This window comes from Lactuca sativa, chromosome 9 (assembly GCF_002870075.4).
Source record: "Lactuca sativa cultivar Salinas chromosome 9, Lsat_Salinas_v11, whole genome shotgun sequence".
NCBI classification, from domain to species: Eukaryota; Viridiplantae; Streptophyta; class Magnoliopsida; order Asterales; family Asteraceae; genus Lactuca; species Lactuca sativa.
Window position 1 is genome coordinate 85300800 of NC_056631.2, and position 22075 is coordinate 85322874.

Below are 22075 nucleotides of genomic sequence, written 5' to 3' on the forward strand. Positions count from 1 at the left end.
AAAGGATGAGAGAATCTTGAGTTTGAAATGAAGAGTGATGGTGGGGAGGTCCTTATGGCCGAAAGTTTCAAGAGAAGAGAGGGATAGAGAAAACCTTGCATAGAAGTATGGGATTTACCTTGTTGTATGGTGGTTATTGTGCATGAATGACCACCATAGAACATTGTCGTATCAAGATTCAATCCTCTTATTATCTATTCCTTTTTTTTTTAAATTGGGCCGAGAATGAGATAATGTGAGGAGAAATGTAGGGCTATAATTGAGTATACTTTAAACTACAAGGTACAAGGTGGATGTTTTCGGCCCATTGGGCCCACTTAGGGGTTTACGGCCCAAAAGAGTGAACATAATAAGTTTTAGGCCCATTTAGGTTCAACAAAACATCTATCGCCCATTAAGGCCTAAAAAATGAAGTGGGTCATTTGAGGCCCAACATAGCCGAAAATGCTTTAGCTTAGTGAATGTGGGTGCAACTAGAGCCCAAATAGGGATCCTTGGCCCAATATACCCAACTTGAAAGTTTATTGGCCCATTAGGTCCAATAAGAGGATCCTAGTCCATAATAAACTTGAACCAAGATTTTTAGGATTTCAGGCCCATAGTTAAATATATGAGATGTATTGTATTAGGTTTTGAACTTCACTCAAGAGTTTTGATTCAAATGGATGATTTTGGTTGAGCATAAAGTATGATATTTACAAGTATTGCAATAGTAGATGTTCATATGAGGACAAAATTCCCTAGCTAAAATGCTAGTTGTGACATCCTTTGTCCTAGGTGTGTTGTGATTCCATTTGAGACATTCATACTATTGGTGTTAAGCTCTTAAAAGTTCATGGCTTTCACTACATCAAAAGGTATGTCATCCAACTAGAATTTTGTAGTATAGATACTCCATTGTATGCTATTATGGATGATGCTTTGGAAAATGAAAGTTTGCACGTATATTAGAGAAAACATAGATCCAAATCATCTAGGGTTGTATGGACACCATATGAGTGTTAGAATGCTTAAAACCCTTCACTTAGCACTATAAAACATTGAGGGGTTCGTAACAATCACATTTCCGTGAATTGGATAGGTTAACCCCCAATTAAAGCGTTCAACCTTCTTTCCCTCAGAAGCTATCATTCCTGGGCACAAGAATGGCTGCTCACTGAACTTGGAAATGTATGCTTTAATGTTGGAGTTATGTATGGTAAGATTCCACAGTTATTGTACAACCTTTTTCACTTCACCTCGGGGACAGTACTCATCCAACATCATAGTTTTGAGGTCTTAACATGACATAACATTTGCGACTGGGAGAGTAATGGCCTTGACATGACTGTTCCACCATGAAAGGGCCCTGTCAGCAAACTTACAACCTGCAAATCTTACTTTGCTTTCCTCTGGACACCTGCAAATTACAAAAACAAACTCGGTCTTTTCGATCCACCGGGTGAGAGCTATCATACCCCCACTTCCATTAAATGGTTTCAGTTTTCTGTTAGTGAAGTCTTTGTAGGTGCATGCTCTTTTGTCCCCTTGGTTATCCCTATGGTTGGACCTTCCCGTCCCATTTCCATTACCTCCTCTGTTTGTGCCCTGGTTGATGTGTGCTAATGTTGTAGTTGTTGGATTAGGTGTCTAAGTTCCTAACTATTCTAGGATGTACTTGACCCGATCAACATGGTCCATTTGGGTTGCATGGCATCATGCACTTGGACAAACTAAAATGAGAGCATTAGCACTTATCGTTTATTAATATATTATAAGTTCTAATAAATTAATAGGATTATTTAATTAGTATTGATCAAGAATTAATTTGGAATTAATTGAGTGATCAAAAGAAGACTCATTAAATACGTGGGTTGATTGTGTGAATCGTCCATACTTGTATAGTGGGCTAATGCTTCATGGATTAGCACGTTGGTTTAATACCCATAGGATGCTCAATGGTGTTTATAGAACCCATGGGTCATGGAAATAAAAGGTCATAACAATTAGGGTTTACATGGTGTAACCCTAATTGTAGCACACTATATAAGGATCCACATGTTCACCAAAATCGAACACTTAAGCAAGTAAGAAGAGGGCTAGCCGATTTCAAGAGTGTGACATTTCTCTCAAAGTTTATTCCAAGTGCATTTGGTGTTGTGTGAGACATTTGAGGCATCACACATGGGGTTCTAGGCTCACAAGGTTCTCAAGGAATCCAAAGTACTAAAAGGTATGTTTTCTTACTATCTTTTATGATTAAAAGTTCCCTTGTATGCTAGATAGGTTAAGAACCTTGGAAACTCAATTTTGCATGTATCATGGATGAAACATAGATCCAAGGTTTATAGGGTTGTACACCATAGGAGTGTTAGAATGATCTAAACCCTACAATGGTATCAGAGCCTAGGCTTGTTTTCTTATTATACTTGCAAAATGGGCTTAAAAATTGAAGGTTGTTGCTGTCTACTCAGTAGACTCGCCGAGTCGATGAAGGGACTCGACGATTCCAATGCTAAGCTCATCCAACTGGCCGAGTTGGTTCATGCACTCGACGAGTTGGCCCCCAGACATCATATCTTCGACTGTTTTGGCTTGAATTGGACTAGAAACATTACCCTAAGCTGTTTTTCATCTTATAAACCTGTTTTTGATGTGGTAATGTTCATGCTTATCCAATTTTAAAGATAATTGTCAATAGATTCATGTTTTGTATTAGTTTAATGATTAGGATGATTACATGAAAAAGTTTAATTAAATTATCTTGTTTTTATGAGTTGCTTAGATTAATAGAAAAGTTATGTCAAATTGTTGTTTTCAATCCAAATTAGTCTAAGAGTTTGTTCTAAAATGTGTTCTTGTAACTTGTCCTCAAGTTATATGAAAAGTCACATTTAAGATTCATAAAACTCATAAATATTTCCATAGGTTATGAACAAAGAAAAGTCATATTCTTTTAATAGTTTAAAGTCTTCTGTAAGTTGTCCTCATGTTATGGAACTCGAAGAGTTTTTTGAATTAAAACTACTTTAAACACATAAGTTATGGAATTGAATAGTTTTGAAGAGTTTCAAAACTTGCCTTCAAGTTTTGGAATTTGAAAAGTCTTCCCTTATGAATACTTTAATTCCATGTTAAACTCCTAGAATTTTAAAAGTTAAAATTTAACCGTTATACTTTATAATGTTATAAGTTAATAATATATATGCATATAAGAACAAATCGTTTTACCGTTAGTAGGCCTCATTCACGAAGTCGGTCTATAAGGTAGCTGCCTATAAAATGGCATCTTAATGGGTGTCCACTCTCACCCACCGCTTCCTTGATCGATGGAAGGTCGTTAGCTGAACGGGTAGGACAAAGACGAGAATTCTGCCATAATTAAAATTATTAATGATAAATATAAAGTAACTAAATGTTTTCATAATTCCTAATGCTTGTTACTTTAGGAAAATGTGAATAAGGTGCTAATCCATGAAATTACACTTTACACTTTGCTTAAGTCGGTTAGTGGAGCGCGTGTGGTTAACTGGCACATCGATTGAGGGGTAAATATTAAGGGTATCAAGTAATTTGCATGGTTACTTCACACCTTATTTTGTGATCCTCGGCATGCCAGCCATAAAACTTGAAGGGCACACTTGAGGTCGAAACATGCCATTGAAAGTTCAATCAATCTCAAAAGATCTAGGAGTTTCAAATCCAATTAAAACCTAATAATTTATTTCCTTTTTCTTGGTGGAAATTGGTGAATCGTCATTCACCTACCTTCAAATATTCTATAGCTTGGATTACGGCATCCCTCTTCCAAGTTATAAAATATTGTGTTGGGTCCTAGCCTTAATATTTCATATTGGGTGTTATATTTAGGACTTTAAATCAACTAACTTGAATATCTCCCATTATAGATGTCTGGTTTAGACAACTGTGAAATTCCCATATCACAAACTCGAAGACTTAAAAATTTCAAGGTCACTCAAGCCCTACTAACAATGAAACATAAAGACGGAAGACCTGTGTGCACTCATATCTTAAGAATGAAGTCACACTTTGACAGGTTGAGAATTTTGGGTGTCATTGTTCCAAGGAAGTTGGCTACTGACTGGGTTCTTCAGTCACTTCCTAAGTTTTATAGTGAGTTCAGTAAGAACAACTATGTGACAGATCACCACATGACCCTAATAGATTTATCTTATTTGCTTGTTGATGCTGATTCAGAAATGATGTGGCGCATTGGTCAAGAAAATATGGGTGGAAGGTCTATTTCTCAAACTTCCATGGACATTGACAATGGTAACATTGGAAGTACAAAAAAGCTTTCTCCTCCAAATGGAAAGGGATCGGCCCTGGTCAACCTGGTTGACCAAAAGGTAAAGGGAAAAGCTAAGCCTGTGATAGTCATGTGTACCATTCCCAAAGAGTCTATATGTTTTCATTGTCAAGAGAAGGGGCATTGGTTGCGAATTTGCCCTAACTACATGAAAGATCTAAGAGAGAAGGAAAAAATCAAGAAGGATTTGACTCTGCTTCAGGTAAGTCCACTATCTATCTTTAAAGTTCCTTATTGATGATTCTTAATACAAAATGTGACTCGATTACATTTTGATGTTTGGAAGGATCAAATAAAGGGAAGGAAACTTAAAGAAAGTGTATGCTGAATCTGATCGCGAAGATGGATCTCAATCGCATGGTTCGAAGAACAGATTCTTGAGCTACTACTTAGAGGGTTATGATAGATTGCTAGAAAAGATGTAATATCATAGTTTTCATTTAAAGTTGCATTGTAAGGAAAGTTTTTCCGCATTTGATAAATCAATAAAAGTTTTGTTTTTCTTTTATATGTCCTTGAAATGGTAGTTATGGAAAATTGATGTTTGTATATTTTTAGCAATAATGGAAATATGAATTTGGTTCTTTCGTTTGTGGTAGTGTCTAAATTTACCAAATAAGGAAAGCTTCTCATCACCCAGGTTTTCAGTTGGATAGAAACTTGGAATCATACAAGTTGTATAGTATGATGAATGAGAACTTTCAGCTTTTGAAAAATTAAGACTAGTCCCTTCTTCACATGTATATTTTAGTCAAGTGATGGACTAAGGGATACAGTACACATTCTTGTGCAATGGTCAAGGTCCACCACAAAAAGATCGTTAAGACTATTCGTCATGATTTACTAAAATTTAGTAAATATGGTTATACTTACCAGTTTATCTATAATTCTGAAACATTGGAAAAGTTTCGATGTTTTGTAGGACGAATGAGAAGAATCAAATTAGGTAGAAAGACAAAAGTTTCTCAAATCTGAAAAGATGGGAGAGTACTTTAGTATCATGTTTAGTGATCATCTTAATGATTAAGAAACCATATCACAATTGGTTCTCTAAGGACATCTTACTGCATTCTTATGGCTATGAAGAGGAATCATGAATTGTTGAAATGGTTGAATCAAGAAGATGAGTCATAATTCGTTCCAAAAACAATTCTTAGAGTCATACTCCAAGACTATAAGTTGAGTGGCATATCTTAAAGAAAGGTTTATAACACTTGTTCAATGTAAGGGTAAAAGTGTCACACCCTTGTACATTTTAAATTGGTAAGTTGTGATGTTTTGGATAAAACAAAGACCAACTAAGGCAACTTGTGTGAAGTGTTTGTCTTGATAAAGAATCCACACAATCTCTTGAATATTTGGCAAGAGTATCTTACATGTCATCAGGACAGTAAGAGTGTTAAAGATCTTGAAAAACCTTATAGATATAATCAAGAAGAAAAACCTATATCTTATCACTAGCACACGACTTGAGGTTTATAACCTATCGTGTTGACATATTCCTATTTATGTGCTCATTCCTGTTAAAGTTGGCTTTGCATATGAGTTATGAGAGTTCTCAATTGGTTTTATAACAACTTGGAAGCAATGACAGACCCTTGTGCTGCCAGATGGCAAGAAGTTAAGACTGCACAAGTTCTATCCATAAGAGTTTGGATTTGTCACCAACCTTGCCTTATGATTATGGTTTTGACAAATTCACATGGATAGGAACATATACACCAGAAAATCTAAGTGTCGTAAGGTTTCTCTCCGATTCATGAAAATGATGGTGAGGAAATGCTTTCACTAAGTAGATTTTAACTAGATAGCAATTGTGATATTTTCATTCTCAAAGTTGTTAGTGGAGCGTGTGTGGTTAACTGGCACGCTAACATGGACTTGTGAGAAATGGAAACGGTCTAAACAATTGAGAATATGACCGTGACATCCCTTTTCATAGTTCTGAAATTGTTTAGACACACACATGTGCTATCTAAGGAAAGGTGTATGATTTTTGATAAAGTTTTATCAAAGCATCTCATATCAGAAGTATGAAATTTGGTAAGAAGGCCAATAAAGTATTGATTTCTAGAAGTCCAACAGATTTTTGAGTACATGTCAAAGCTAGTGGGAGCATACGCTTCATGCTAATAATCATCATGCAAGTGGGAGCATGATAATTATAATAAATGTTGCAAGTTAGCATTGTTAAATATAGAAAACAAAAGGTTTCAATTGAGATAAAGTTGTTTTGCTATAATTAAGGTAGAGGAAATTATACTTCACTTCAATTCTAAAAGCTTAGATTGAGGTTTTAATCATATTTAGTCAAGGATATATATATATATATATATATATATATATATATATATATATATAAGAATTTCATGTTGGAATGGCTCAACATAAGGAAATTCTATATATGGGTCCATTTTTTTGCGTTCTAAAATTCGATTATGATTATGCCATCCCTTTTCATAATCTGAATTATGAGAACTTGGCAAATAGAAATAGAAATATCATAGCAAAAGACTGGTCTAGTATCATGTCTTTATGAATCGTGTCCCATATGCTTCAGATATAGGATCGATTGCATGTTCTATAATGTTTATCTGTTCTAAATTTTTCCAAAAAAATGCCCACAGCATTAAGAGGGAAAAAGTACTAGAACTTGATATGACTAATTTGATTAAGCAATTGTCGAGGACAATCTAAGATTTACCAAAGATTGGTTGCTCAGGAACAGGTGGAAGTATAGTGTTAATTCTGGAAGGTCCATATTGACATATTCTGAAAAGAGGCAACTCTTGTTCAGAAGTAATAGTCAAAATGAGAATATGAAAATATTCGCATAGGTGGAAGTTATTCATTAAATCTGTTTATGATTAGGAAACTTAATGCAAGAAGAAAGTTCAAAGCAATGAACTTTGAATATGAGAATTCGTTTCCTTGGAGTTGGTCTCTATTGGAGTACTCTGTAATGTCTGTTGACATGTCTTTGTGACTTTGTGCATAATCATTACAAGAGGACCAATGCATATAAGTTTAGAATCTAACAGGTTTAAGTAAATGACAGGAATCTAGGATTCGTTCATTTACGGTAAGGATTTGGGATTGTGAAATGAGTATCATTGGGTTTAATGTTCAGTCGATCTATTTCACAGAGTAAAGATCATAGACATACTTAGTGTGCATACTTGGTGTATGGCATAACTAATGTTTAGACAAACATAGTGTGCATACTTAGTGTATGGCATGACTAGTGTTCAGAAAACATAGTGTACATGCTCGGAGCATGAGACAACTCTTGTTTTAATTCAAGTAGAAAGTTGATAGTTTGAAACAGTATACAATGAATAATGTGTAATCAATATGGTGATAAATAAAAGGTGTGTTTATTTATATTCATTAGTTCTGAGACCATAGTTGATTCGATTTTTCTTGTGTTTCACTTTGCATGTTTTGACTTCCAGAATAACTAAGTCGCTCTTCCTGAATGACTAAGTTATTCAAACCATCCACAGACGGTCATATGTTGGAAGTAGATATGAATCAAGACTGTATTTGATTCAACCCATGCTCACTGGTATCACTTCATGGAATTTATCTCGAGTGATCGTGAGACGATAATATCATATAAGTTTTCAAACCTAGAGATATGACTTATTGCCTATGAGTTGGTTATGCATTGGTCGTACAAAACCGCATTGGTAACTAGATGTTATAAAACATGCTTTTGTGTGTGATTCAACAAGTAGTAGAACAAGCATATGAGTCGGAGTTTATCTGTTCCTTCTTGGATTAGAAGCAATAACTGGTCCCCTCGATAATTTTGTGTTGACCCATGTATCGGCCCGGTCAGAACAAAGTTGATATGTTCACTTAACTTCTATGTCAAACAAATCGGAAATCGAGAAACAAACGGTTGGACAATAAGTAAGACATTGTTCCGTGGATTTGTCCGGCTGATATCTAAAAACATAGGATTATATGATCACTTATCATAAATGAAATATCATCGTCATCTCAGTTCCGCGAGACCTTGAAAGAGTTACGATTGTTGATCGGTTCCTAAAGTTATTCTTGCAGATATAGTTATTAGACTTATCCAAGTGGGAGACTGTTGGATTAGGTGTCTAAGTTCATATCTATTCTGGGATGTACTTGACCCGATCAACATGGTCCATTTGGGTTGCATGGCATCATGCATTTGGATAGACTAAAATGAGAGAAATAACACTTACGGTTTATTAATATATTATAAGTTCTAATATATTAATAGGATTATTTAATTAGTACTGGTCAAGAATTAATTTGGAATTAATTAGGTGATCAAAAGATGACTAATTAAATATATGGGTTGATTGTGTAAATCATCCATACTTGCATAGTGGGCTAATGCTCCATGGATTATCAACTTGGGCTAAAACCCATAGGATGCTCCATGGTGTTTATAGAACCCATGGGTCAGGGAAATGAAAGGTCATGACAATTTGCGTTGGCATGGTGTAACGCTAATTGTAGCACACTATATAAGGATCCATATGTTCACCAAAATCGGACACTTAAGCAAGTAAGAAGAGGGCCATCTTATTTCAAGAGTGTGACATTTCTCTCAAAGTTTATTCCAAGTGCATTTGGTGTTGTGTGAGACATTTGAGGCATCACACTTGGGGTGCTAGGCTCAGAAGGTTCTCAAGGAATCCAAAGTACTACAAGGTATGTTTTCTTACTATCTTTTATGATTAAAAGTTCCCTTGTATGCTAGATAGGTTAAGAACCTTGGAAAATCAATTTTGCATGTATCATAGATAAAACATAGATCCAAGGTTTCCAGGGTTGCATGTACACCATAGGAGTGTTAGAATGCTCAAAACCCTATAGTAGTAACTGCAGCTGAGATTGCCAACTGGAAAGCAGTAAAATCTATCTACGACGAAGGCGGCAGCGGTAGTTGTGCTATTGTAGTGTTTTTGCGAATATACCTTCATGTCTTTTGCTGCTATGAGACATGAATGACGATGAGTTTACGCAACCTTTTATTTCAAACGGTTACGGTGGCTCGACTATACTTATATTTGAAACAATATTACATCAAGAAAAAATGAAAAGAGAGAACATAGCAGATACCAACATCACAAATAAAACACACCATCATTTCAATAATAATAAATTTTTAGTACATAATGCATGAAAATTGACCTTTGAAAGGTCTATAGTACATAGAGAACAAAAATATGACAGAATAACGAACCTGCTAGTAGTGTAATCACTTAAACGTAGGGTCGATCCTACATACATAAAGGGAAGAGAAAGGGTAGGATGAGCCCTACACACAATGGGTGGTCTCGTGTGGCGCATGTGATGAGGTAGAAGAGCCCTGATACTTAGCTAATCAGAGCTCAACAACTTGCACCCTCGTCTATAGCGTAGCCTCCCGCTCCTGAAACTCCCGCACGAGGTCCTCAGTGCGCCTCTCTGCACGCTCTACTATGACTCTCATCTGGATCAGCTGGTTGGCCGTCACCTGTGCCTAGTCGCCAATGTCCCTAGTTCGTCGGACCAACACAAGAAGAGCTCGATCCGCTAGGCCTCCATGATGGAGGTTGTAGAATCCCCGCTCCATGCTAAATGGCAGGCGCTGGCCCTGGTGTCGGCTCCATCTCTATATGTCGGGTGCCAATGGGGGGTTGGTCCATTGTAGCCCATTCAGTGTGTCGACACCCTTTCCATGTAGGGTGGATTGATGACTTCAGACTCTATGTCCGAGTCATCCTCCTCATCCTCCTCGACATCCTCGTCATTGTCCTCTTCTTCAAACTCTACTACAGGCTCCTCGGGGTCCTCCATACGCTCCTCGAGATCCTCCTCCAACTCTGCCTCCAGCCATCCCCCAATCCCCAGATTGGGGAAGTAGGGGTCTCCTGGAAAATGGAACCCTGCCATGTCGTCTGCACGGAAATATAAGTACTAGAAAAGAAAAATAATATATACATGAAGGTTAAATACCTAGTCAAAATACTCCTATAGTATTTTAAATGTTTGATTCCTTAATGTTTTTTGGTATTATGTTGGTAAATTTTTAAGATCCTTGTCCACCCTGACCACTCCTAAGCACATGTTGGTCGTATCTCGAATAGATATAGTTGATCAGGCTATATCTACCCTAGATATGACTACATAAGTGCCAAAGTTTAGCCGTGATGTCCAACTCTTCTAAAGACTTCTTATTTGTTTTCATATTAAGAGTGTTGTCAGTGCACTAACAGGTACGTATACTTTTATAAAATACTTATATTTTTAAAGCATACTTTTAGTTAGAGTGTTTTAGTCTCCTTGTATTTATAATTGTATATCTTGTATGGTTAGATATACTAGTTCACTATAAACAATGCTCTGATACCAATCTGTCACACCCCCGAACCAGGACGGCGGAAACATCCGGGGCAGATGACGTCCTTGTGTAATATCATACCAGTTGAATATAAATGATACATAGCAACCAAACATCAAACATCACAATATACCAACATTCAATGTTTACAAATTGTACATGTTCTTCCATTACACAAAAATAACATAAAATATGATGTCTCAAAAAGATAGCAAAACATCTAGGTCCAAGGCTCGAGTACCTGTGCACTAAGTCCCTAAGAATACAAGTCGTTTTGAAAAGCGTCAACATGGAATGTTGGTGAGTTCATAAGTATATTTGTAGGAAAAACTTTGTAATATCTTAGTTTATAATAAGTTGCAAAACTCTAGAAAATCCAATATTTTCAAAGAACAAAAGTAGTTGAGAGTCTCGTTCCCAAAATCGTGTATAATTGCATGCATATCTCTTTTTTTTCATTTGTTTGTATTTGAAAAGAGTGTGTCCCTAGAAAATCCTATATTTTCTGATATATGTATATATATATATATATATAAACAACTGTAGTCTTAAAACCCTAAGACCGGAGTGGTGATACTAGTGTACTAAATAGACGAAACATAGTTTTGTATTTTATAAAGCTAGTAGAGTGTATATTCTTCGTAAATTCAAAATATTATTGTTATTCCCTATAAGAGTCGTTACAACCATGCTAATGTGACTAAAGCGCGGGTCTTGACATTCTTCAGGCGTCGGTTTCTAGTAACACATTTGTCACCCTAGACTAGCTCGTCTAGGTACTGCGAACAACTCAAGTGTGGGGGTATCAACCCCGTATAGATTTATACACAATTACCCCGGTCTACCTCCAAGAGACCCTGGGTATAACTATAGGAATTACGGTGTATGTTAGGTAGGTACGGTGAAGGAGTGTCTCACAAGAGCCTCAACAAAATTTTACACAAATCTATCGAATAAAGCATATGGCGTTCTTAGTGTAAATATATGATTGCAATTTTATGACACGCGCTTCACAGCTTTATGACATACAACTTAACACTTGTATTTTTAAAGCTTTATGTTGGTCAGATTATGACACACGAAAATTCCTGTCGTAAAACTCTATTTAGCATACATGTTATATTAAATTATTTATAATGATATTTATAAATAATTACTAATAGCTTGTCAACTTATATTATGTGTTGTAAAGAAACAAAATACACTAGGTTTTAAACCATTGAAATAGTACAACTTTTTACAATTATTTTACTTATAAAAACTATATTTTAGTAAAAGATTCAAGTGGGATGGTGGTTTTTAACACTCCAAAAAATTACATAAAACCTTGAAATGTATTAAGTTTCAACAATTTTACAAGTAGTAGTGGTAATAACTTATATATCCAAAAATTTACCATTTTGAGTGTAAACTCTCATATTTTTACCATCTTTCAAGCTTTTATAACCAAAAATTCTTTAACACTTTCTTTGACATTATTTGTGATTTTACCACACATTATAAGAAACGATTTTTACTTAGCAACTTGTTTCATTTGTAACATGATACCAAAATATGTGAAACAACACAAAGATAACTTTGTTCCAACAACTTGAGACTTTGTGAAAATCTCAAGTTTAAGGAGTGTTAGCATGAAATAATTACATTTCAGCACACATAGACATATAAACATACAAGTTCACGCAAATATCCAAGGATTTCAAACAAGACTTGACTTGTATTTCCCCCCAAAAGGATGAAAACTTGAAAAAGAGTGGGGTATGAAGCTCACCTTGGGTGTATTTGAAGGGATGAGATGAACGTTTTGAGCCTAAAACATTTGGAGTGTTTGATGAACTCTTGAAGACTATGATACCCTAAGGTTGGCAAGACATAATATTATGTGTAAATAAAAAGAAATTAACAAGATAACGTATAGAATTCACTAGACAAACTCGAGATACTTACTAGGATCTAGGGAATGCTCTAAAGAAGTAAGTCTCCTTAAGACTTGAAGCTTGAATAATTTTGAGAGAAAATTTAGAAGTTCACTGTAAGTGAATACGAGAAATGTTATATGGAAGAAGGAGTTTTCACCCATAACAGAAGGAGGATGGATGATTTGATTTTTGCTTAGATTACTAGAGGATAAAGCCTTGTTATTTGATACTTAATACATGTTTAACCAGGATTGCCTTGAAAATGGGTGAAATGTCCCACCCTAAAGTCAAATATAATAGCTTTTACTCTATAGTAATCCATAAACACCTTAAAACATTAAAGCATGGCTGTAAACACATGTGTTTACAGCCCTAAAGTGGGTTTTCATTTAAGTTTTTGTCCAATATGTTGTCCACCAAGGGTGTTCACGGCCAAGAGTGGCCCAAGTAAGGGTGTATTCGGCCCATTATGGCCTAATAGAGGTGTTTATGGTCAAGGTTGATTTCCATAAATATGTTTATGTTTTGGATGATTTTTATAAATGTATATATGCTTCTAGTGATTAGGAAACTCAAAATGATAGCCTTAAAGTTCAAGCATTCAAGGTTGCAACATAAACACAAGTCCTTATGTCTATATCATTTGATTCTTATTTGATTTGCAATAATTACTAGGTCTTAGGGTAACGTGAACTCCAATTATGTATCATAATTGTATCATAGCTAAAACATTTGCGTATACAGGACCCTTGGACTTGGTTTTGACCTGAAATTTCTAGTTGTGACAGGTAGGGTAGCATATCATTTGGAGCTACCCAAGGAGCTGATATGTGCATATATATATATCTATATCTATATATATGTATATATATGTATATATATATATATATATGTATATATACATATATATATATATATACATATCATATCTTAATATTATTAGGTATATTTATGCTTATTATAGATCAAAAGGAACTTATTATGTTTAATATCTGTTATGAAGCATAAAAGAGATTCTCGGAAGCAATATGGAAGCTAGAAGCAGGAATGAAGAGTTTAGGCAAGAAGAAGACTCAAAAAGAATGCCTGACCCCTGGTCAGTATTTTGGCCATATATCATGACTCGTAACTCTGATTGACATGATTCAAAATTATCTGAGAAATAGATAAAATTTCCGACAACTTTCATGTTTTGAGAAAATGTGGATTCTTGATAACCACGACGTGGTGAATGGAATCTTCATGATTCTTGGCGTTGACCTGGAGAATGCAGGATACGTACGAAGACCGGGACGTGGTGCCTTTACCACGTCGTGGTGGCCAGATTTTAGGCAAGTATATATATATATATATATATATATATATATATATATATATATATATATATATATATATATATATATATCCGAAAATTATGACAAATTGGGAGACTTGGAGGTGACTTTCTAGAGAAGTATTGTGACAGAAACCCTTCTAAGAACCCTTTGAGGTCGATTTGGAAGCTAGGAAGTCGATTGGAGCAAGGATTTGCATCTACACATTCGGTTTGCTTAGTTTAATGATGTTTAGCTTAGTTCACCTTTTTTATGTGTTCATCAGCTATGATTATTGGCTAAAACGTTTCTTTCATTCAGATTAGATGAACTCCTGAATAATATGTGTTCATTTCTTGTTTTGTGGATTGACGAAGTTGGTTTTTGCTTTAAATAATTTTTGATAAATCTTAACCTAGCTTGTTAAATTTTCTATCTTTATTGCCTTGTCTCAAGTTTTGTGTAGTTAAATTTTAGTTAGTTGCATCAACTTGGTTTAACTAGTTATTTAAGAGAAGTATTTGATAATAATATTTGCTTGATTACTAGACTTGACCATAGAATAGTAGACTGTACATTATATCATTTGAAGTCCAAATTACCTTTACAATCAATTTAGTGTCCTTAACTTGCATGATCATTGGGGTTAAAGTTATTAAATTGACTTATGCTAGTTAGTCTGACCATGATGATTAGTATCTATTATTTGGTAACTAGCGGAATTAATCCATTATCTTGAAATCAACCATTAGAAACAGGAGGGATTCAAAGCTAAATGAAACTATCCATTATTCTCGATTTGAATTCGTCTTTCTAGTTGTTCACTTTAGTAATTAGTTTGTTATTTTAATTTGAATTTTTCTGAACTTGTAAAATCAGATAAAACCCCCCATTTTAGTTGTTTTTCTTAGTTTAGATTTTTGTAGTTATTTTATTTATTAGATACCATTCCCTGTGATCGACACCCGACTTACCTAAACTATTCTATAATTCGACTAGGTACACTGCCAAGGTGCATTCTAGCTAATTAAGTTCGTAAGGTTATAAATTCAAAACTAGATAGGTATAATTTGTCCACATCAGGAGCTCAGTCAGATTCACAACACTTTTCACGTCTCTCGGTTGTGAAAGTGCTTGGTTGATGATTCCATTGTGGTGCCATTGGAGGATATTCATGTGGACGAGTCCCTGAACAATATAGACAGACTAGTTGCGATCCTTGATAGGAAGAACAAGACCCTGAGATACAAGGATGTGGGATTAATGAAGGTGCAATCGAGGCACCAAAAAGGCTCATATTGGATGGGGGAAACTGAGGAGGAGATGAGGGAGCATTATCCAGAGTTATTTGCGAAGGCGGACTTCGAGGAGAAACTGTGATTCAATTGAGGGAGAATTGTAACAACCGTTTTCCCATGTATTTTTAAGTTTGGCTTGATGTATTAGTTTTCTTGAAAAATTTGTGCCTACGTATGGTGTACTTGGTTTGTATGTAGGTCATTCATATTTAATGAGGGACGCAGACTCCATGCAGTATGTCGAGCATACTTGAGGAGTCCACAGGGAACACATGAGCAGACCCTTAAACCCAGATTTTTAGGGTTGGACCCCAATTAAACACCTTACGATCCTTAAGGCCTCTTCATAACCAACCTTTACTCTCATTTTTTCAGTCATTTCGAAACCCTAACCATCTTGATCATGTTTAGGACCTTCAAAATGTTATTAGATCATTGTGGAAGAAGGAGAAGCACACCATTGAGAATTATTTGGCTTGGAGCTTGTAGATCCAAAGTTTCCTTCACCTTTACAGGCTTTTGAAGGTATACGGATCTCACCTTCATGATTCCTTTATATAGATATACGTTAGTTTGGAGAGTTGCATGATTTCAGTCTCATAGTTTTAGTTCTTGAGGGTAAAAGCTACTCTAGAGCTTAGGATTAGCATTTCTTGGTGTTTCTGAGGTTCATATGTCATAAAAATTGGTCCTTGAGGGCTATATTCCTCCCATGCATGAATTTTTGGTCTTTTTGTGAAGATATGTACCTAGGATTAAGCCATGTAAAAGCTTAAAGTTGTCAACCCTATCATTTAAGACCTTCCCAAGATTTAGATCTGTGAATTGGACATTTGGAATTTAAATAATAAGAGATTTAAAGTGATTTTGCGCAATAGAGGGTTACAAAGGGCATAACCTTTCTGTATGCATGGTGTAATGGGTTGGCCCCATATGCCCTTTCTGTGGACACCGAATATGTAGGGTTTACTACAGGATACACATGGTGTAGTCCCAAAAGTCCATTTGGGCTATTTTTGGGCCTTGGACCGTTTTGTACCTTCGGCCATGCTTAGTTGGCTCTAGCTTGGATAGGGTAGAATGACCTTTTACCCATAATAAGAGTGATTATGTTTTGGACCTTGGTTATGGGTTATTACCCTAAATATTAATTATGGCAGGTTTGGATGTTTTTAGTATGAAGAGCCTTTGTAGCAGCAGTGTGTGTGTGATTCAAATATCTCCAGTTTGAGGTGAGTCTCTTCACTATAGTTGTGGGTCACAGGCACCAATGTCGGCCCACTAGATTATGTTGTAGGAGGATAGTTGTCCTTGTGACACATATTGACATGATTGTATGTGCTTTTTGTCTTTGTGAATCTTGCTAATATGAATGTATGCTTAGATGTAGGGGGTGAAATAGACCCATACCATTTGAAAGATACCGAGGGTGTCAAAAGGGACTCAAAGATTGAGAAGGGACTCAGGGTGTCGGAAGGACTTAGAGGTCAGAAGGATTCAGAGAATCGGAAGGGACTCAAGAGTGAAATAGACTTGTTACAGCGTTACGCTGATATGTATGTATGGTATGTGGTATTTTGGGGAACTCACTAATTTTTGTGCTTACAGTTTATCTTTAAAATGATTTTATAGGCACTTCTGTTTTGAAGGGTAAGGTCCCGAGATGATGACACAACATCCACCTATGTTTTGCATTTATTGTTTTTTATTGTACCCAGATAAATATTTTCCATATTTATATACTCTGGTGGTTTCGAAATGAATGGTTAATTTTAAACAAAAAATTTTACTTAGTATATTTGTGATGTTTCATTACGTTTCTTTGATTTGTTTTCAAATTTGTGCTCATTGTATTGATTCTTACTCTATTTTTCTAGAATTCATGTCAAAAATCAATTCATTAAGTGGAATCGGATATAACATTCGCATTATGATTCTCTTCCCTAAGGACTATGAAGTGTGGGTGATAAATATTGAATATTACTTCACAGGAATTCAAGATCATGGTTCATACATGTGGGAATCAATCATGAAGGGTCCACATTTATGTTCTATGTCGAAGACATTTGTGTTCAATCAAGGCGATTACTTGGACATTGTTGCTAAACGTTTTGCTCTTAATCCAAAAACTTTCAGGTTGGTTAGTTCTCTCAACACCGCTAAATAGATTTCAAATCAGTTGGTGGAACTGTATTCCAGATATGAAGATCAAACTCATTCTATTCAAACAAATTTGCTATCAAAATTTGTCTATTTCAAGGAAAAGGACGCTGAAACTTTCGATCAAACTATGACAGGTTCAATCACCTCCTTATAAAAATGCTAAAAGACTAGTTGGAAAGGACTGTGATTGAACAAAATGTTAATTTTATGAATGGATTGTGTTTGTAATGGAAGTCAATTGTATCTACTATCAAAGATCATGAACGATTCAAGATTTAGAAGTCAATTCAGGTGGTCAGAATCCTACTCATGAATAAGAAGTGGTGGAAGTTGTGAAAATTGTTCCAAAAGCTGGAACCCTTTCCTTGGTTGTGAAGGGGGATGTTTTTAAGTAGAAGAAGTAAAAAATTGTTGATTCCCATTCTGATGAAATCGATGATGAATTTACTAGTAAACAAAAAGCTTTGATGGTGAGCAATCCTAAAAAGTTCTTTAAGAAATAGTTTGAAAAGTTTACATGCAACAACTTATCAAGATGAGATAACAATAGCAATAGGTACAAATGAAATAATTCCGATACGAAATGAAACAAAAGTAATGACTCATAAAGCTACTAAAAGGAGGAAGAAAAGAAGGAGAAGAAATCGTTGGGTGATTCCAAATTTGACCGCAACTACTGTAATGGAAAAAATAACTTTGCAAAAGAATGCATGCAAGAAAAACAAACTGAAAAGAAAGAGAAGAAATAGGAATAAGCTTATTACGTCCAAAAGATTGAAGAATTTCGATTGTCAAAAGTTCCAGGAAAGGCATTAATAGTGGAAGAAGCGGATAACGATGATGTTGGTGTTGAAGTTTGGTCAGCTGATTTGGAAGATGAGGAGGTTCTCAAACCAAGTCATGGAAAATGTTTGGTTGCTAACTCTATTGATTCAGGTGAGAAAGAAAGGAAATGTCAAATGGTGAAGAATGAGGATTCTGAAGTACAAGGAATTTTTTTTGATAATGATGAAAACTCAGATGATGCAAAATCGGTTGGATCGTGTTTCTCTATCAAAAGTGCAGGAAAGCACATGGAATTGTGCAACAAGGTCGCCGAGAAGGTACATTGGATTATAAAACCATTAGATATTCAAAATTTTCATTATAATGATGAACTAATTGGATTATAAAAAAAAATCTGAATTAGGAGGAAGTCAAAGATATAATAGCATAAAAGTTTTTGATCTTAATGACAATCTTAGCAGGTTCAAGTTTAAATATGAGGAAAGAAGACTTAGGATTGAAAATAGAATTTGAGCTGAGAAAATTTAAGGATGATGTGTGTACTTAATTCAGACAATCAACTACTAATAAAACAAAGAAATCTTTTCTATAGAATCACAAAATGATTATATCATCACATTACTTAATTGTATCTCAACTGTGAAAATGCAACTGAACTTTATAGGAAAATGCTTCCTTTCCTAGAATTCAAAGAAGAAGAAATAGATGCAAAATGTTATGAATGTGACTCTTTGATTTCTTCTAATGATTCTTTAAGTGATGCCTATAGAGTTGGATTAGAAAAGGATGAAGAATTTTTACAATAAAAAGATATAAAAGAAATAATGAAAATTGTTTTGACTAAATAAAATAAAAGGCAAATTAGAATAAACTCAAATGAGAAATATAATTTGTTGTGTAAAAAGCTAAAATCATAGGAATATCAGGGTGGTTTGATTATTTTGAATCCAGATGAGAGTGTGATGAGTGAAATTTCTGTTGAGGATGAAGTTGACAACTCTTCATTTTCAAAGCTGACAGATGAAACGAAAAAGAAATTAATCTTTGAGGATTCAATTAAATTTGAACAACTTGTCAAAATGGGTGTTTTGAGAATCTAAAAGAAAAGGCAGTTGTGTTCCCAAAGGTCCAAAGTACTCCAAATCATGTATTAGTTACGAAAAATACTTGACAAATCGGACACAAATGACTTGACATCTATAGTTAAGACTAATAATGAAATTCCAAGTGAAAATTAATTTTGGTCCAAACCAATAATCAATCAGGATGAAACCATTGGACTTTGTTATCTAACATCATGGTGTGTGAAAAGTATATATATATATATATATATATATATATATATATATATATATATATATATATATATATATATATATAATAAGGAATAGTTAATGAGAATATCAAGAAGGTTTATTCTCATCAAGAAAGCAAAGAAAAGAATAAAAAAAAGAGAAAAGCTTGTTTCAAAAAGTTAATGAAAGAAAGACAAAAGGTTTGGAAACAAAATAATAGTTCCTAAAATCATGCTAATACTTGTTATTTTTCTTCATCTCAAGTGAAAAATCAAAAGTCTAGCAAACCATCAAGGATGCTTAATATGAATAAATGCTTAATACCTATCACTAATACGAAAACAACTTTGTTGTCCAAATTAATTCTATACAAAAGGAAATAAATCTGTTGGTACTTCATAAAAAATGTAAGGTCCTGGGAATGGATCTTACCAGTGATCAATAGCAAACACAATCTAATAAAAGGAAATAAGAGTAGAAAAAAATAAATCAAGCTTGCACACGTTCTATTACTGAAAATGTCTGGTACAACTCGATATACGATCGTGAACTCATAGGCATCAACAACAAAACACGACTGACTAACCCTCTATATATAGGGAACCACGACCGGAAACAGTTTATGGCCGTAAGGTGTTTACGACCGTAAACTCATTACAGACTCGTAAACAAACAATAAACCTACCAAAATACTCTATCAACCCAAAACCACTATTACAATGCAAAGCTTAGACCAAACCACTAATTGGGCCTTTCAATATCCCCCTTGGTTTGGTGTTAGCTTGAAGTTAACCTTTATTTACTACCATAACATCTGCTTTCCCCATCGCCCCATTCCACATACGCATATTAAGAATCTCAGCAACCATGGCCGTATATACTTTCGCAGCATCCTCAAAAATATCCTCCGCAATCAATATCTGAAAATTGCTCAGGTGATGAATGTCCCACTTTCGGAATTGTAACAAATCTCTATGATCATAGAGACGGATGCATCGATTCTTTAGCTTGATTACAACTGCTAATGTAATCTCATAAAAAACCCTACACTCCATTGAGCCTAGAGATCTATCTTGATAGTTCTGAAGCACAAGGAACTGTTTAACCTGTTTAGTTGTAGGCCAAATCACAACTTGCAGAGGTTTGTAAATCTTAGGATCAATAATATTAGGATGCTCCAACATAACTGTAACGCCTGTGTTTCCGGGCTTGCCATTTTTAACAATGTAATAGTCTAGGTTAACCTCTGTAACCCGTTTTGAAATAATAAAGATTGTATTATTTAAGTATTGTGTGTTTTGTGCTTAATTGCTTAATTATGTGGTTTGATTAATTAAGAATAAAAATAAGCGTCAAAATTTAAGTGTAAAATAAACTTAATATCTTTGAATAATGTTGTAGTAGTTGAAACGAGGTTTCCGAATATATATAGAACGCCCAAATCTGACTTCGTATGAGGAAGTTATGATTTATCTAAGTTTCTGCTTAGCGGTGTGCAGCCCGAAATACTCGATTTGAGATCGAGCGGTTTTTAGCCGAAGTAATCTAAACGAGGATCGAAGGTCTCGTTGTTGGTATCGAAGCGATAAAAAGTTAGGCGAGAACGGACGTCAAACGAAGAAGTTATGAATTTATAACGAAGTTTTTCTGTCGTGGCCTATTAAAAATAAATAATAAAAATAAATTCAAAATTAGCCGACGGAGTCTAAACGAAAGTTGTAGAGCGTAGTCTCACCTTCGCGCGGATATAAAGAACGTCGAAAACGGAGTTCGTATGAAGAAGATATGAATTTACGAAGTTTATTAAATATTTTGTATTTAAATTAAATCTTTAATTCGGAGGCATTATCCGAAGAGGAGTCAGCAATCCGATCCGAAGTACGCCCTGCGTACACCGAAGATGTCGACACTTGTAGCAAGTGGCTTCAGATACGTAACCAATGACGTTTCGGGCAGTACGCCCTGCGTAACGCAGTACGCCCCGCGTACTCCAAGGCTCCAGCCTCCTATAAATAGGATCCGAAGGCAGCCGATTCTTTTGTTCATTTTCTCTCTTCTCTCTCCCGTTTTGTGTAGTTTTGCGTGCCAGAAATACCCCGAAGCCCCGGTATCATACTCGAGCCCCGAGGCAAGTCCCGAGATCCCGAAGATCCCGAGAAGTGCGGTTCCTGAGACGAAGCTCTATCCGCGAGAAGTTCGATTTTTGTGAAGATCTTCCAGATCTGGTGAGGATTACTACTTCTGCAAGTCGTAGTGCTGTCCGATCATCTTCTGATCAAGTGAGTGTGTAGTTACCTTCTTCCAACACATTATTATAAAGTATTTTATATAAAATACGTGCTATGTGTATATATTTTGTTGTTATATGTGTGAATGTATATTCACTCTCTTCTATCTCATAGATCTGAGTTATTCTCTATGAAATATATGTTATGTGTGTGTGTGCCTCTTCTGTTATGTGAAATATGTGTTGATCAAAGCATGCTATACAGGTTTTTATCTATGTATAAAAATGTATATTTTTATCTACTAATATGTTGGGTAGAACATGGGTAGATAGTTGGTGTGTAATAAACAGATGAGAGGCCTCGTTGTTGTTTGATTTAATAATCTAGT